Genomic DNA, 20,433 nt, shown 5'->3' on the forward strand with positions numbered 1-20,433 from the left:
ATTTAATATAAATAAATTAGATATTTTTATATAAAAATAATGAAAAGTACAAAAAAAAAAAAAAAAAAAACCTTTAATATGGATATTTTTTTATTTCGACTGAATAGGGTGAAGCTTCGACCAAAACGGCTCGAAATTGATTGAAGCGGCAACACCAAGCTTTGTTTCACTTCGTTTTGGTCTATGTCTAAAATCCAAAAGCTTCGGCCTCTTTGGTCGAAGCAAAGCAGATTTGACAAAGCTAGGTCTGTATTCTCCCAAATGGGACAAGTGAATTATCAAAAAGTATACAAAGAGACTATTTATTCTTAATATATAAGGTCATAATTATTTTTGTCCCCTAGATTTCAAATCGTATGGTTATGAATAGTTATTGACTAGATTCAAAGTTAAAAACCACTTCACCAACTTTGTGACTCACACCAAAACCATCTTTTACCTTGAAGTTAGTATATAGTATATGCCCCTACATAACCGTATTGTATGCTGTCAATAAAATAACTTATGACTTAAAAAATCCCTACATGGCTTATTAATGGGCTCTAAGAACAAAATAAGTTATTATGGACAAAAAAAAAAAAACCCTTGTATATCTATGTTCCGCATTCGGTGGGGAGAGAAAAAGCCAACAACTTAAGAAGGAATGTTTTATTGTTTTTATCAAAATATACTCAACTTTCCCACTATTTTACATTACTATTATTCATTATTACAACTCATGATTACATATATTTTTACAGGCCTTCTAAAATTAAATCAATAGTAGTCAATGTAAATTATAAAATTAAATCAACAAAAGTGTGTATGATGTAAAAATAATTTCTCTTAGGTGCATTTTGATAAAATTTTCTAAAATTAAATTGAAGAGCACATTAATAATTGTATAATACTTTTCCCATTCACACTCATGTGCGTGCAAAGAGAAAGAGAGACTTCCAAGCATTAAAAAGGAAATGCATTCAGAAACTAAAGAAGAGAAAGAGAAACACCATTAATATATCAAGACATGTATTTTCACAACGATATTTATGCATATAAAAATTAGAGTTATAACTTTTTAGTTTTTTTAGTGTTATTACATGTTTAGTTTTTTTTAGGGATAGGAAGTGCATTGAGATATGGGAGGAAATATTTGGTGCCCGCGTATTTTGAGTAGCTTTATCTTTAAACTATAGAAAATCAAGAGGGAAGAAAGAGAGATTTAAAAAGATCTAGATAATAAAAGATAAAAGATAAATAAAGGGGACATGAAAAGTTGTTACAAGACTAGCGAGAGATGTGACGAGAGAAATAAAATAGGGAGATGAAGAAAGAAGATAGGGAGGGAGGGAAGTACAAAACTTTTTAGAGAGAGAGATAGTTTCTTTTTTTTTATGGGTTCTTTTAAGTTATTTATTTATCTTCTTTTGAGTTACATTTAAAGGGAAAGATCCCTTATTGTAAAGAGATTAGATAATAAGAATTGAGTGAATTTGATATTCTGAAAAGATTTTTTTTGGGGTGGATTCTCTTGCAGACTTTGAGATATAGTATATTATCTCAAACTTTTATTTTATTTTTATTTATTTGTTTGTTGCTATTTCTCCTTGCATCAATTGGTATCACAGCAAGTAAGATCCATCAATTACAATGCCGCCGAAAATTAATCTTATGATTGAGGATATATTGCCACAATTCATGGATTATGTGGGTCATCAAATTCAGGAGAGATTGAACATAACATTGGAGGGTGTCTAACACGACATAAGTGAAACCTATCGCGGGATGCAACAGATGAATCAATGATTAAAATGGTTGGAGAGCAATCTTCATCACGAAGATGGTGCTCGTAACCACATCGATCTTGCATTAATAATCCCACAACAAACTCAGGGTGCTGATCCGAATCGCAACGAAAAAAAAGTGTAAACAATATCAACATCCTATAAAGCGTCTACGAGATCTATTTCATAAATTACAATCAGATGAAGAAGAATATGAAGAGGTAGATCTCAATGCAATAGATGAATCAATGATTACAACGGTTGGATAACAATCTTTATCACGAAGATGGTGCTAGCAACCACATAGATCTTGTATTAATAGTCCCACAACAAACTCAAGGTGCTGATCTGAATCGTAACGAAAAAAGTTGTAAACAAAATACACATCCTATAGAGCACCTATGAAATCTATTTCATAAATTACAATCGGAGGAAGAAGAATATTAAGCGGTAGATCTCAATGCAAAAGACGATGTTGATAGCCCAAACGTAGAAAGAATTTCAAAAATCAATTATGAAGAAATCAACATGCATTTAAATATTCCGGAGGTGGGTGTCTCAAGCTTCTACTACAAATCGTGACAGATGTATTATTTATTTATTAAAAAAAAAGTATCAAGGCACATGGTGGGACTGCATCACCAGCTTTTGAAAAGACCTCTAAAAGATTTGAGTTCTATAAAATCGAGGTCAAGCTTCTTCAAACCCGAAGAGAATGATGCAGATAAAAATTATAGTGTTATTATTTTTTAGTTTTTTAGTGGTATTATTATTTTTTATTTTTTTTAGGAATAGGAAGTTCGCTAGGATATGAGAGGGAAGATTTGATGCGTAAGTTGTCTTGAAAAGCCTTTTCTTTAAACTATAGAAAGTCATAGGGGGAGAAAGAGAGCTTTAAAGAGATCTAGATATTGGAAAAGATAAGAGACGAATAAGGGAGAGTTAAAAAGTTGTTATAAGCTTAAAGAGACGTGAGGGAGAGAGAGAGAGAAAGAGAGAGAGAGAGAAAGAGAGAGAATAAGGAAATGAAAAAAGAAGATAGGGAGAGAGGGAAGTATATAACTTTGTAGAGAGATAATTTCTTTTTTTATGGGTTCTTTTATGTCATTTATTTATCTTATTTTGTGTTTAACTTAAAGGGGAGAGAGAATTGAGTAAATTTGATATTCTGAAAATATATTTGGGGGGTGGATTTCCTTGTTGACCTTGAGAGGGGGTACTTTTTCTCAACCTTTTATTTTATTTTTATTTTTTGGTTTGTTACTATTTCTTCTTGCATAAGATATGCAACCAATAGTAGCTCGTGTATGCAATAATCCAAGCACTTGTAATGCTCAATGGTAATATGGATGGTAAAAACACTACACTTGTCCTCCAATTCCAACATAAGTGATAGACGGGATGTATATCATAATGGTTCCTAATAGGAGTATAACCAAATGGACTTAAGCATATACTGCCATGAATCACAACTTTGTACCCATTAAAGTACACATTAAGTGACAAAGCTTGAGGGTTTTATTCAAGCTTTCCCTCCTTATGTCTTTGATGTGGGATAAATTTTTCTCACCACAAGCCCTTTCTCCTTTTATGCCTAAGTTGCTCCAATAGTTCTCTTTCTCTCTCTCTCTCTCCCCCCTAACAACCTCTCTCTTCTTTACTAACAATCCATCACTCTTAACTAACAACTTCTCTCTACAAAATTTGTTTCATTAAAAAATTTACTAAAATTCTCTCTCTCTCTCTCTCTCTCTCTCTCTCTCTCTCTCTCTCTCTCTCTCTATTAAGTGGAATTATTCAGGACTCTGCATGTTGCTTTGGAGAAGTTTGGATCAATCATAATATCTTTAGACATATTTGGGTTGGTTTTCCAAATTTTGGGAAATATAATTAGGTTTTGCAAGGTTCACATAGATTTGGTCATTTATAAATATTCTATAGGGATTCCTAGGAACTATGGACTACTAGACTATGGGGTACTATGGTCTACAAAGCTAGTGTGGTCCTTAGGATTCGGAACTACAGGATTCTAGGAATTCCCTCAACCAAACTTTTAGGCAGGTGTCTACATGGTTTTCCTTGTTCATCATCTCGTAAATGTTGACGTCTATCCCTTTAGTCACTATAACGATGATGAGACCACCCAAAGTTCATTGTTTAGATCATTTTTAGGTTTATTAAATCTAATGTTTAACTATAGAATTATACATTTCTATTTGCTCATGCCATGCTTTAAGGGAGGTCAGTCCTTAAATAGATCATGTGTAGACCACCTCATGTTAAGGAAAATGTAACCTTCACTCACTTTTTTCTTCTTTTTTCTTCGTACTTTCTTATCGGTTTTAAGTTATAATAGAATTCCTAGACGCTCTTTTGCTCGCTCAATGCATACACACTTCTCTAACTGACTCTATTGCTGACCGATTATGTTGTGGTTTGAAGCAAGCAATGAGAAAAGTTTAATAGTGACTTGTCTAGCCAGATATTTACGAGCCAACCGCCTGTAGAGAGAAAGAATGGGAAGAAGAATAACTAATACCTCTAAAAGCAGAAGAGCATATTGCCTTTGAAGAAGAGCCCACTACCTATGAACAAGATATTGAGATTTGCCTACTGCCTTAAAAAAAACAAAAACAAGTTGCCCTCTTTTTCCTACTGACTTGGTTGCTCTCTATTTCCTCTATTACCAATGTTGACTCTACTTTAGGCTACGGTCTTTACTCGCCTTTTTTCACTCCCTAAAAAAACCCTCACTCATATATACTATGGTAAGAGCTCCATAACTGATATGAGTAGCTATTACGAAAGATCACACTCGCTCTTACCTCCGCACTGTGCGTATTCATTTAGGGTTTGATGGTCAAGCTTGACATCCAACCTTGTTTGTCTACAATATTACTATGAAAAGTATATGATATAATTAATATGCACGGGAAGGTTAGATATAGTATCTTATATTTTTTGGTAACTGTTAGTGTTGTCCAGGTGTTCATGCTTTTTTCCATTCTTATCATTCATCATATGTAGAGGTTGTATATTCCAAACTATATATCAATATGCATAGAGTTTTCTTCGTAGAAACTTGATACTCTCATGGTATCATAGCCCTAGAACATTATCGTATTTTTTCTATCTACTTGAGCCTATCGTTACTTTATCATGTATGTTATTGTCTATGAACTGTTCTTTGATTAACTGTTTTGTAGTTGTTGAATCAGTTCTAGATTTTATTGATTTGGGCTCCAATTTACGCCATCTAAAACCAACTATGTCAGCTCTTTTAAGCCTCTTTATATTCTTTCATCAATCTCGACTATTTTTCTCTCTCTAATGGAGATCTCAAGTTGCAACTCTTTATCTCTCAATCTCATACGTGTCTAAACAAAACTTTCTTACCAAATCATCTCTCATCGTTTATTTTCTTTTTTTTCTGGCCTTCCAATTTATTCCCAATACTCATTTTATACAATTTACTTTCAATATTTTAGTACAAATACCTTCACTTTGGTTGAATATAAGAACCTTCTTTCCCATTTGGCTGAATAGATAATGATAAAATTGTTTTGGTGAAATTTTGTTGCAACAAACAATTTGTGGTCATTCAGCTCAAGTTTAGTGGTGCTTTTCATAGATCTAGAAGAGATGTAATATCTACAAGGTTAGAGGCCGCGAAAGATAGAGAGAAACACTGTTTAACGATTGGATCTCATTGCAAGTATTCATTTTATCATTAATTTTAGAACATTTGCCATAATTGAATCGAATAGTTCTTCTGATTAGTTCAATCATTGGTCTTACCTTATACAAAGTTTTCTCGAGAGAAAAGGACTGTGGAAAATTTATTACTAGTGATAAATTATATCCCAAAGTCTCTGATACATTGATGAGACATAATTTATAACTAAATTAGAGGATGAGAAATAAACAATCATAAACTCCTTACATCAAATGCCTACTCTAGTATATCTTCAGTCAGTATGGAACTTGGTAAATTTGAAACTATCAAAGAGGTTTGGGACTTCCTAACCTCTTGATATGTCTAAACTAACTTTGCTTGAAAATATAAAGAGATAAATATTTGATCTATAAGGCAAAGGAAAAGAAGGTTAGTCTTTGACTTCCATTCCCAAATGTTAGTTAATAGGGGTTAGCTATCTCTAATGGAGCCCAAGTGGATAACTGGTGTAGACATTTATTACAAGCATAGAGAAGATGTGTTTGGTACAATTTTTTATGGCACTAGAAGATGATCTCAAATCAATTTGAGCATCTATTCTTTATTGCACCCCTGTTTTCATTTATTGATACTGCTCTTTCTTAGTTGATGGCCAAAGAGATCTCGAAATGTACAATTGAGCATTCTCTATGGAAGATCTGTTCTTATGTTTCAAATGCATCGTCCTATGATCGCTACACAGACATCCTCTCGTCAGTTGCGATTGGAAATAGTAGGTCAGACATGTCCAATATTGACACATAAAATTTAATTGTCTTATTAAACAAAAAAGGAAGTCTTTTGTTCAGAATCCTACTACACCAAGCCTCAGCATTAGCCCTATCTTAGGTTCTCTCCTCATCAAATCAACCCACTGCTAAACACGTATAGGATGTCAATAGACAATCTCTTTCTAGAATCGGTATTACATATATTGATACATCTTGTTTATTAGGAACCTCATGTATGAATTGTTGGGTCATTGATTTTGGATCTTAATATTTGACTCTAATATCTTGAGTTCTCCTATTTCTATTAATTTATACAATAAATCGTTCTATTATGTCCATAACTCACATTGGTTCAACTGAATCATTTTTTCCTTAATTACCCCTTCCTAATTGTTTTTACTTCCTAAACTCTCAAATGAACCTGATATTTATTGGACAATTATAAGATCAAGGTTTTGATGTTGTTTTCTCCTTCTCAAGTTGTGTATTGTAGGATCGCTTGACGAGGAAGCAAATTGGAACATGGCATAAGGTTGAAATATATTACTTCATGAAATTACATATTCTACAACATTTTGACAATCCATTACTTGCTGGTTTGGCATATTCACTTTGGCATAGTAGATCATGTCATGTTTCCATTTTTAGGTTTAGGTATCTGGTGTCAACTAGCAAATATTGGTCATATTGACTGCAAATTAGCAGAATGCATTGTATTATCATTTTCTAATAGTGAAACTATTTCTTTACCTTTTGATCTTACACATTTTGATTTATGGGGACTTGCTTCCATCCCATCTATTGGTGGTGTTCATCATTATGTGTTTTCATTGTGATTTTTTAGTTACACCTAGATGTATATAGTACAATTCTAAATAAGAATTTTGTAAAGTTTATGATGAGTTTTCTTCCATGGTCAATACTCAAAATTTTAATAACTATTGAAATTATTTATTCTGATTCTAGTGAAAAATATTTGTATAAAACTTTAAAAGAGGTTTTATGTCTCATGGATCCTTGTCTCATTTGTCTTGTCCTAGCACATAACAAAATCGTATATCAAAATGCAAACATAGTCGTAGCTTTGAAACTGCTTGTATTGTCTCCCTTTAAGCGATATTATTTATATTATCTTGATTATTCAAACTTCATGTCTTTGAATCAACAAATTTTGTTCTCTTATCTAAATATGAAAAAAATAAGTTGTCCAAAAATTTTGTCGTCTGTGTGTTTTTGAATTATGTCATTCAATAGAAAGGATTTCCATGTTATGTCCAAGTAATTTATCATGTGTTTGTTTTTTACTATGACATTCAATACAGAGGATTTCCATGTCACGTTTTGGGGATATGTACCATTTTACCCTTTTCCAAAAGTTTGAGATCTCTCCAATTTGTCTTCTAAGTGCCTTCAGTTTCTTGATCATTTCACTAACACTATTCGTAGTAAGCCTCATCCACCCCATGTTGAACCTATCATGCTGGTGTGATTCCTTCCTAGGATGCTCATAGTATTAACCAGTATAGTGCCTTTGACCATTCTGATTCAGAACATAATGAGCTATATCCTGATTTTGCGCCTCCTGACAGCGACCTCCAACTAATATTTTATTAAGCATCGTTATGGGTATAATATGCACCTTAGTATTTTCAATATTTTTACTGCATATTGACTATTGTTCTTTCTCTTCATGAACCAAAGTGCTATAAAGAAGCTATCAGATCCAAAGTGGCAGCAGGTTATGATAGATGAATTAAATGCCTTACACAAAGCCCATATTTGAGAACTTGTTGATTTGCCTCCTTGGAAGTCTGTATTAGGTTGTTAGTGGGTTCACAAAATTAAGCTCAATTTAGATGAATCAATTGAACGGTACAAAGCCCTACTAGTTGCCAAGGGATTCACTCAAGAATATGAAGTTTACCTTTACACCAGTTGCTTGTTTGACCTTTGTAGGGACCTTATTTGTTGTTACCTTTATCCGCAATTAACCCTTGTTTCAAATGGATGTGAAAAATACATTATTTGATGGTGATTTGCACGAAGAAATATACAAGAAATCTCCTCCTAGTCTGCCCCACCAATCCCATCAATGCGTTATATGATTTCAAACAGGTTGAGAAGATTTGATATGTTGTCCTTACTCTCAATTTTACTTGAAGTATCCATAATTCTACCTTTTTAGTTCAATGACCCTCAAGTTCATTCAAAGTCGCCATGAGTCTGACCCTTAGGTTCATCTACTTGTGGGTATATCCTCTCCAAGCAAGTATGCATCAGATCTCCTAACGCAAATCGCTTCAACATACAATAAAAATGTCCACATTTCTCTTGATTGAATACCAATCTTCATCTTACATTATGGAGAGCTCCTTTTTAATCCTATTTGATACCAACAAATTATTAGCAGTCTTAAATATTTGGCAATTACCCCCACCACCCCCTTTTTCGGTATTAAAGTAGGTTCATATACTTGTGGTTATATCATCTATTAAAGTAGTTCATATACTTGTGGTTATATCATCTCCAAACTAGTATGCATTAAATCTCCTTACGTGGATCGCTTTACCATACAATAAAAATGTAAACACCTTTCTTGATTTGAATGTCAATCTTCATATTACATTGTGGAGAGTTCATTTCTAATCCTATTTGATACCAACAAATTATTAGCAGTCTTAAATATTTGGCCATCACCCCACCACCCGCTCCCATCTCCTTTTTCGGTATTAAAGTAGATAGTATTAAAGTAGGTTCATCTACTTGTGGTTATATCCTCTCTAAGCAAGTATGCTCGGTATTGAAGTATGTTCATTTACTTGTGGTTATATCCTCTCCAAGCAAGTATACATCAAATCTCGTGACGTGGATCGTTACAATTAAAAAGTCCGCACCTTTCTTGAATTGAATGTCAAGCTTAATCTTACATTATAGAGAGCTCTTTTCTAATACCAACAAATCATTGGCAGTCTTAAATATTTGGCCATTACCCCACCATCCCTTCCACCCCTACCGTCTGCCCGCGCACACCAACCCACCCGTCCCCCTCCTCAGCTATCAATCATGTCGTTCATGTTGTAACTCAATTTATGTCTATAAAAAATAGAAACAGTAGGTAGAAGATAGAGAGAGAAAAACATGGGATTTAAAGAGAGAGAGAGAGTTTTGTAGGTGTGTTTTATTTTATTTATTTCGTTGTATTTAAAGAAAAATTTGTCTCTCTTTATAAACAAAGTGAATGGTAATTGAGTAAAGAGTTTGATCTTGTGAAAAGATCTTTAGGTGGATTCTATTATAGATCCAAAGATATGGAATAATCTTTGAAATCTTTAGTTTTTATTTTTATATTTATTATTTTTCTTGCCATCACTAAGCAAGTACTTTGAAAAGAAAGACCTTGGCTAAATTTTTTATTTTTTCTGTATTAACGTAGGTTCATCTACTTGTGGGTATATCCTCTCCAAGAAAGTATGCATCAGATCTCCTGACGTGGATCGCTTCAACATCTATAAAAATGTCCACATCTTTCTTGAATTGAATGGCACACTTTATCTTACATTATGAAGAGCTCCTTTCTAATCATATTCGATACCAACAAATTATTGACAGTCTTAAATATTTGGCCATTACCCCACCACCCCCACCCCTTTTTCGGTATTAAAGTAGGTTCATCAACTTGTGGTTATATCCTCTCCAATCAAGTATGCATTAGATCTCCTAACGTGGATCGCTTCAACATACAATAAAAATGTCAATACCTTTCTTGAATTGAATGCCAAGCTTCATCTTATGTTATGGAGAGCTCCTTTCTAATCCTGCTCGATTCCAACAAGTAGTCTTAAAAATTAGGTCATTACGCCACTACCCCACCCCCAAGCCCCTTTTTCGATATTAAAGTAAGTTCATCTACTTGTGGGTATATCCTCTCCAAGCAAGTATGCATCAGATCTCCTAACGTGGATCGCTTCAACATACAATAAAAATGTCTGCACCTTTTTTGAATTGAATGTCAAGCTTCATCTTACATTATGGAGAGCTCCTTTGTAATCCTACTCGATACCAGCAAATCATTGGCAGTCTTAAATATTTGGTCATTACGCCACCATCCCCTATCCCCCACGCCTCCTTACCCAACCCCCATCGCCCCAACCCCCACCCCCACACACCGATCCCCCTCCTCGGTTATCAATCATCGTTCATGTTGTGAGTCAATATATGTCTAGAAAAAATAAGAAGAGAAGGTAGAAGATAGGGAAAGACAAACATAGGATTTAAAGTGAGAGAGAGAGAGAGTTTGTGGGTGTATTTTATTTTATTTAGTTCGTTGTATTTAAAGGAAAATATGTCTCTCTTTATAAACAAAGTGAATGGTAATTGAGTAAAGAGTTTGATCTTGTGAAAAGATATTGAGGTGAACTCCATTACAGATCCAAAGAGATAGAACAATCTTTCAAATCTTTATATGTTATTTCTTGATTTATTAATTTTCCTTTCATCCCTGAGCAAGTTCTTTGGAAAGAAAGACCTTGGCTAAATTTTTTGTTTTTTCGGTATTAAAGTAGGTTCATGTACTTGTGGGTATAACATCTCCAAGCAAGTATGTATCTGATCTCCTGACGTGGATCGCTTCATCATACAATAAAAATGTCCACACCTTTCGTGAATTGAATACCAAACTTCATCTTAAATTATGGAGAGTTCCTTTCTAATCCTAGACGATACCAACAAATTATTGGCAGAATTAAATATTTGGCCATTACCTCGCCACCCCGCCTCCCCCCATCCTTTTTTTCGGCATTAAAGTAGGTTCATCTACTTGTGGTTATATCCTCTCCAAACAAGTATGGATTAGATCTCTTGATGTGGATCGCTTCAACATACAATAAAAATGTCCACACCTTTCTCGAATTGAATGTCATGCTTCATCTTACATTATGGAGAGCTACTTTCTAATCCTACTCAATACCAATAAATTATTGACAGTCTTAAATATTTGGCCTTTACCCCACCATTCCCCACCAACTACCCATTTTTCGGTATTAAAGTAGGTTCATCTTGGTTATATCCTCTCTAAGCAAGTATGCATCAGATCTCCTGACGTGGATCGCTTCAACCTACAATAAAAATGTCCATATCTTTCTTGAGTTGAATGTCAAGCTTCATCTTACATTATAGAGAACTCCTTTCTAACCCATCCTCGCACGCCCACACAACCGTCCCCCCTCCTCGGTTATCAATCATGTGGTTCATGTTGTGAGTCAATTTATGTCTATAAAAAATAAAAAAAGTAGGTAGAAGATAGGGAGAGAACATGGGATTTAACGAGAGAGAGAGAGAGAGAGTTTTGTGGGTGTGTTTTATTTTATTTATTTCATTATATTTAAAGGGAATTATGTCTCTTCATAAACAAAGTGAATGGTAATTAAATAAAGAGTTTGATCTTGCGAAAAGATCTTGAAGTAAACTTCATTATAGATCCAAAGGGATGGAATAATCCTTCAACATACAATTAAAATGTCCACACCTTTCTTGAATTGAATGCCAAGCTTCATCTTACAATATGTAGAGCTCCTTTCTAATCCTACTCGATACTAACAAATTATTGGCAGTCTTAAATATTTAGTCATTATTCCACCACCCCTGACCCCCCCGCGCACCCCCAAACCCCCCTCCCCTACAACCCCTCCTCCCCTATAACCCCCACCCCCACAACCCTCACCCCCGTCCCCCACCCCACCTCCACACACTTGTCCCCCCTCCTTGGTTATCAATCATGTCGTTCTTGTTATGTCTACATTTTGCTATGTTCATTATGTTGTGCTTTGAATCTTATGTTGTATTTGATGTTTTTTGTTTCTAGGCTTGTTTCTATCATCTATATCTGCTCTTGAACTTTGTGCTTACTTTGACACGGATTGAGAAAGAGATATTATTTATAGGTTTTCTACTAATAGTTTTTGCTCTAGAGATTTGGGACAAGAAAAGTTAGCTTCTCCTTCTCACCTGTTATGTTTTTCTGGTTTGGATCAATGGCTTCGATCAGAATTTACAATATTTTCACATACTATCTTGGGGTATTCAAAGTCTTGTCTCCACATTACATTTACTATTACTTTCTTGAAACCATAAGCATAGATGGGAGATGCGTGGAGCAGTTTTGTGTATAACAGGTTAGTGAAATTTCCCTTGTTTTAGAGAGAGAGAGAGAGAGATTGTGTGTCTGACTTGGGGGTAGAGGTGGTTTTGCATTTTATTAGAAAAGTAAAAGTTTATCTAGGTTATGCGCACTTTCGTTTATTTTCCCCTTGTTGTATCTTTTGTTTGATTAAAATTTCAATGTTCACTTTTTACTCATTTTATCTTTAAAACTAGATAAACAAATGAAAAAATAAAAATAAATTGGATTAAGAGGTTTCATCACATTTGTCTTACAGTTAATTGAATAGCGTATAATACCCAAACAATTAGAAAAAGGGGGAATTCAAAAAAAAAAAAAAAAAGAAAGAGAAAAGTGTTATTATATTTACTCAATTTTGCCCCCAGAGGCTATGTTTGTTGATCTAGGTCACTTCAACATGAGAGGAATTCAGGTAAGAATCAGCTTAAGCTTAAGTGTGTGTGTGTGAGAGAGAGAGAGTGTGTGTGTTCAAGGTTTTGTTCTTTACGTTTAAGTGATGGTTTATTTGTGCATATTGCATTCTCTTTCCTTGTGGATCCTTGCCTCCTCCTAACTTACGCAAGAGATGTAGCATATTCGATAAAGAACCTAGAGAACATGAACACCGCCTTCTACAACTCTATGTAGGTGTTTTGGTCCACGTTTGTGATAGCGACTGGTAGCCATAGTGGCGAGTGCCGCCCTGATATCAGTCAGCTTGCATCATACGACAATCCATAGCTCTAGGGTGCTTCCCTCATATTAACATGTTCCACACTTCTTCGAAGTACGAGGGGTAAGTCTACTCTGAGGTGAACAACTTCCTCATGGTCATCTGCATCCTTATAGTATTTTTAAAATTTAATATAGTTTCTCTCCCTAAAATTTTTAGATTCTTTCTCTTTTGAAATTTGATATAGTTTCTCGATAGAATTTTAGTATACTTTCTCTCTCTAAATCCATGAGCCAAGACTGTTATGATCGATGATAGTCAAAATACAGCAGGTGTCACATTAACAGTTATTGTGCATTCAAAATCACATAAACCAATAGTAGAAATAATATGAAATCAAAAGAACAAGATATAATGAAAATACAACAAGTATATCACATAACACAAGGATTTAATGTGGTTCAATCACAAGTTATGATCTACATTTACGGGAGAATGGTGCGAGGTTTTACTTACTGATTTGGGAAGATTACATTCTGAAATCAAGGTTAAAGTCCTTCAAACAAAAGGTTTTCTCACTCTACAAAGTCCCCTTTACAGTACAGCCAACAAAAACAATGCAATAAGTTCTTCCTATACACTTTCTCTCTTTATAACATGGCACACAATAAATCCCAATGGAACTCAAGCATTTTACTCACTTTCTATCTCTAAAACAGAGTATACAACAACTCACAAGAGACAACCCAACTACAATTACACTCTCTCACTCTAAAAAAAGGGGTTTTAATTCCTTTAATTAGTAAAGTTCCTACATCAGAACTCTTAGATTAGTTTTACTACAAGAGCTCAAAACAAGAGATGAAAAGTAAAAAGAATTACATATGTGATTTAGATTTATATATATATAACAATCTCCCACTTGAAGATAAAACATCCACCAATGCAGCACCTCCAACCTCGAAAGTCTTCTATACATCTTATTCTTCTCAGTTGAGACAACTTTTGTCAATATATCAGCAAGGTTCTTTGCTGTGTGGATCTTGTCCACCTGTAGCTTGAGGGCCAATCGAATGAAATGGCATCTGACCTTTATGTGTTTTGTCTTAGAGTGATAAACTGCACTTTTAGCCAGATGAATAACACTTAGTTATCATAATGCACAATATATATTTATCTTGTTTCACCCCAAACAGATCAAGTAACCTCTCAACTAAATCAATTCATTTGATGTCTTTATAGATGCCACATACTCAGCTTCAATTGATGACAAGGCAATAATATCTTACAACCTTGACATCCAGCTGACTGCACTACCACTAACCTTCAAAATGTACCCAGTGGTAGATCTTCTAGTGCCACAACATCCTACATAATTTTCATCTACATAACCAACAACTTCCAAGGATGAGTTTCCAAAACATAAACATACATTTCGTGTCCCTTTCAAATACCATTAGGCCTACTTAACTGCTTGTCCATGTTCCCAACCTGGATTAGACATAAATATGGAAACAACTCCCACTGCATGGACAATATCAAGGTTAGTGAGCACTACCACTAACCTTGAAAATGTACCAAGTGGTAGATTTTCTAGTGTTACAACACCCTACATAATCTTCATCTACATAACCAACAACTTCCAATGATGAGTTTCCAAAACATAAACATATATTTCGTGTCCCTTTCAAATACAAAAGGACCCACTTAATTGCTTGCTCATGTTCTCAACCTGGATTAGACAACTCCCACTGCATGGGCAATATCAGGTCTAGTACAATCCATCGCATCCATCAAACTACTCACTGCAAAAGTATATAGAAATTTTTTCACCTTACTTTTATCTACCTCATTCATTGGAGACTCCTTTTTAGACAAATTAAAATGTGTAGCTAATGGTGTAGAAACATGTTTACAGTCAATTATACTGAATATGCTCAAGAACTTTAGAAATATATTCAGATTGACTTAACTAAAGCTTAACTTACTTTCTATATATATAGATGAGCATGCCTAATATCTTCTTGGCTGGTTCAAAGTCCTTTGTGGCAAAATATTTGAACATATCAAACTTCAAATGCTTGATTTCATACATATCATTGCTAGCAACAAGCTTATCATCAACATAAAACAACAAAACAATAAAAAAATCATATTATGAACCTTGAAAGAACACACAATGATTAAATTTGCATCTAGAATAACTTTCATCCAACAATAAACTGTCAAATTTCTTATATCATTGCCCAGATGCCAGCTTCAAACCATATAACCCCTTTCCAACTTGCAAACCAAGTTAGGATTGGTTTTGTCCACAAAACTTTCAGGTTGACACATATAAATTTCTTCTTCAAGATCACCATGTAAGAAGACAATTTTAATATCAAGTTGGTCTAGCTCCAAATTCAAGTTAACAACCAAAGATAAAACAACCCTAGTAGAGCTATGCTTAACAACATGAGCAAAAAATTCATTAAAATCAACTCCTAATTTTTTCCCATAGCCTTTTATCACAAGTCTGGCCTTATCGCGTAAGATTATTTACCTCCCACTTAATTGTATATACTCATCTATTCTTCAATGCTTTCTTTCCATGTGGAAGTTCCACCAACTCCCATGTATCATTCTTATGCAAAGCATCAAACTCCTCCTCTATTACCATATAATACTTTTCATTATTAGGATAATAAATAACCTATCGAGAAAGCTTAGGTTTACCACTATCAGTATAAAAAGCATAATATAAGGAAGGAGAATACCTTTGTATGGGCTTGTGAGGATATATGGATCTTTTCAATTCTAATACAGATGTAACCGATGGGTCTTATTCATCTTCAATCGATTTAGTGTCTTCCTCTTAACTAACATCCCCTCCATCAACACTATCTTGAGCTTGAGTTTGAGTCTCTTGCACTTACTGAGGTGAAACAATGAGATTTTAGACTTAAAATGTCCACAACAAGTCTTTCTTTCTTTACCTCTTCTTGCTTCTTTTCCGCAAACATCATATTCTCGTTAAAGAGAACATCCCTACTTCTTATGATCTTCTTAGCAATAGAATCTCAAATCATATAATCTCTACCATCACCACTGTACCTAAGAAAAAAGCACATCTTCTTGACTTGCCATCCAGATTGGCTCTACTTTCACTTGGAACTTGAATATGAGCTTCACATTCGATTGTTCTTAGGTGTTCATATAACACACTCTTACCTTTTCAAATAATTTAAGGCATTTTACCATTCAAGGGTGCACTAGGAGATCTATTGATCAAATATACAACTATATTAGTAGTTTCAAACGAAAATTGCTTCCTAATTATGAAAACATGCTTCTTACTCTTTTGATGACGATCATATTCATCATTTCAATGATACCATTTTGTTGTGGTATTCCAGAAATAATCTTTACCCTGCAAATGTCATTCTATTTATAAAAAGCATTAAAAGCATTTGAGCAATATTCACCACCATTTTCAACTTTTATGCATTTGATAAATCTCTTTGTTTCTCTTTCAATCTTGGATTTAAAAATTCCAAAAACTTGATCCCTAAATGCCAAAGGATACAATTAACACTTTTTAGTATAATCATCTAAAAATGTGAAAAATAAGAAGCTCGACCAAGAGATTTAACATTAAAAGGACCATAAATGCCATAATATATCAATTTCAATGCTTTACTTTTTCTATGACATTTATTTATTTTAAAGTTAATTTTACAGCTTACGAATGGCACAATGATCACAAAAATAAAGTAAAGAATGCTTAAAAATAAGAATAAGATTTTGGCCTTGCAATACCTTCATACCATGCTCACTGAGATGACTCATGTTCCTATGCCTAATCTATATATCCTGTTGCTTGCTAGCTATAGAAAAGTTCTTCTCTAGAGCATCATTCTTTTGAGCCATGCTACGAAGAATATAGAGACCTTCAAAATTTTACCCCTTTAATATTGTCATTTAACCTCTTAAAATCTTCCATGACCCATTTCCACTATAAAACCATAGTCATCTAATTGTCAAGCTGAAATGAGATTCTTCTTCAAGTCAGAAATATGCCTTACATTTCTCAATGTGTGCTTCTTTCCATTTGATTGCTTGATAACAACATTTACAATGCTCGAGATTTTGCAAGCTCGATCATCACCAATATCAACAAAGCTACCATCCACATCTGTGTATGATGAAAAGTATGATCTTTCTGGGCAAATATGAAATGAAGCACCAGAATCCAAGACTCAAGTATCTTCAGTAAATAGTGTTGTACATGCAACACTAAGAGTGACCCCATATTCACCAATAGATACTACACCTGCTTCGACAGCCATCCTGCTCTTGCCCTTTTGCTTATTCTTCAAGGCATAACAATCTTTCTTTCTATGACTAACTTTCTTACAATACTAATAAGTAACCTTCTTGCCATATGACTTAGACCTGCCTCTACCATGAGATTTACCCCTATTAAATCCAAAAGGTTGATCTCAATGTTGTGTACTTCCTCTATCTCATGCTATCAATGCTTGATTTGATTGAACAAACATTTGTTAGATATCTTTTTAGTCTCTTCATTTAACAATGAAGCAACAACATCTTTCAAATTAAACTTGTTACCAATTGTATCTGTCACAGTGGTAACGAAAGAATCCCAACTAGCAGGCAAAGAACTTAGGAAAAACAAACAAAACTTCTTCAACTAAAATGACTTTCATACACATCAATTGTGAAGAAATATAATTAAATTCACTCATATGCACTTTAATTGTTCCACCTTCTTTCATTTTTTTAAAAATAGCTTTTTCATTGCATGTATTTGATTTTCACCAAATGGTTGTTCAAAAGATTGCTCTAAAGATTGTCAAAGCTCTACATATGTTTTACATTGACAAACAACAAATAAAATTGAGGGTAAAAGACAAGGTCTAATGGCTTCCAAACATTTTTCATCAAGAATATCTCATTCACATTCTTCTATTCCAACAAGCATGACCTCTTTTCCCCGAAGTGACAGTTCTAATTTTCTCCCAACAAGATAATCTTCCATCATCATCTTCAATATTGGCTAAATACTTTGATTTAGTTTTACAAATTCCATTGCCCTTTCTATTTTAAGAAAGAGCAATGATCTAATGCAACGGTCATATCATAGTATAATGCAATGACACTTCTAAAAACCCATGTTTATGGTATTTGTATGACCCCAAATTTTGCACACACTCTCTTCATCGCAATAATCAATCTCCCCCCCCCCCCCCCCCCCCCCCCCCCCCCCCAAAAAAAAAAGTTTAATTTGAACTTGAGATGTGGTCAAAATGAGTCCCCTCCAAAACAAATCTAGACAATTCATTTTGTGAATTTCAAGATTTTACCCTTTATGAACTCCAAATCATTTTTTTCTTTTTTAACATTGTTCATCTAATGATAATAAAACCATCTAAAAAAATTGGAAATGAAAAAAATCCTTCTAAGGACTAGATCTAAGCATCTCACTAAAATGAATCCCCTATGTTATTTGGGCTAAAAAAATACTTTCTAGGTTGTTTTTTCAAAATTTTGTTTTTTGTAATTGTTCATTAGAATAAAAAGAGTTTATATTTCAAAATTTGGATCAAACAAAGAGAAATAAAATGGTTTTTGAAAGTTATTGCATCATATTACTACATAACTGTTGCATGAAATCATTGCTCTTTAAGAAAAATACAACAAAGAAAAATACAACAAATAAGTACAATAACAAAATTCCTTTCTCTACAAACAAATTGAAAAAACAAACCCTAAGCTCTGATACTAGATGTTGTGATTGATGATAGTCAAAATACAACAATGTTATGCCACATTAACAGCTATTGTGCATCCAAAATCACCTAAACCAACAATAGAAATAACATGAAATCAAAGGAACAACACAAAATGAATATAAAGCAGCAAACACATCAATTAACACAAGGATTTAACGTGATTCAGTTACAAATCGTGACCTACATCTACAGAAGAATACTGAAAGGCTTTACTTACAGATTTAGGAAGATTACAATCTGAAGCCAAGGCCAAATACCTTCAAACAAGGGCTTTCCCTCTCTACAAAGTCTCCTTTACAATACAACCAACAAAAACAATGCAATAGATTCTTCCTACACACTTTATGTCTCTAGAGCAAGGCACACAATAAACCTCCAATGGAGCTCAAGTTGTTTACTACTTTCTCTCTCTAGAACAAAGTATACAACAGCCCACAAGAGAACCAAACTGCAATCACACTCTCTCACTCTAAAGAAAAGGGATCTAAACCCTTTAAAAAGTAAAATTTCTACGACATCACAACCCTTAGATTAGTTTCATCCACGGGCTCAAAATAAGATATGAAAAGTAAAATGAACCACATGTATGATTTGGATTCACATATATATAATAGAGACAAAAGATTTCGTGCTATAGGAGCATGTTATCTATTTACACCTTAGATAAAATTTAATTTAGTGGTGATCCCCAAATAATTGGGATAACATTTGGATGATGATGATAAAATTTAATTTAGTGTAATTTTAAGACTTCAATTTTTAAGAATGTGACCTTTTCAACCCATAGACTAGCCTCAATAGTTTATTTATCTATTTTCTTTTCAAACCACTCTCGCAAAAATAATGTTCTAAGATTGAATAGAGACCGTTTAGTTTTTGGAGGTCAAGATCTAAGTGTTAGTAGACTGAATCATTTTTTTTTTTTTTTTATAACAATCATCTAACGATTCCTAGGTGGTTCCAAACCTATCTTCTACCAAGGAGTTGGTGTGTTGTACATGCCCCTATATAACCATACTGTATGCGGTCAGTAGTTTGAAAATTCACACGCCCTATTAACTACCAATTAGACCAAGATAAGTTATTATGGACCAAAAAACCCCTTGTACCGCTATGTTTTCGCATTTAGCATGGAGAGAGGAAAATCCGACAAATAGGACCTAGGAAGGAATGTTTTAAATTTTTTTATTAAAATATACTTAACATTTTTATTATTGTACATTTTATTATTTTTCGTTATTGCAACTCATGATCACGTAAATTTTGATAGGCTTCTAAAATTAAACCAATAGTTGTGAATATAAATTCTAAAATTAAATCAACAGAAGTGAGTATTATGTAAAACTAATTCATCTCTTAAGTGCATTTTAATAAACTTCTCTAAAATCAAATTGAAGAACATGTTAATAATTACATAATATTTTTCTTGCTCACACTCATGCTGGCACATGTGTGAGCACACATGCAAAGAGAGAGAGAGAGAGAGAGAGAGAGAGAATTCCAAGAGTTCAAAGAGCAATGCATTTGGACAAAAAAGCAAACAAAGAGAAGCACCATTAATATGGAGAGAGGTATTGGTGCTAAAGTTGAAGAAAA

Source organism: Amborella trichopoda, chromosome 5 (assembly GCF_054954075.1).
Source record: "Amborella trichopoda isolate Santa Cruz 75 chromosome 5, AtrichopodaSantaCruz75HAP2 v2.0, whole genome shotgun sequence".
Taxonomy (NCBI): domain Eukaryota; kingdom Viridiplantae; phylum Streptophyta; class Magnoliopsida; order Amborellales; family Amborellaceae; genus Amborella; species Amborella trichopoda.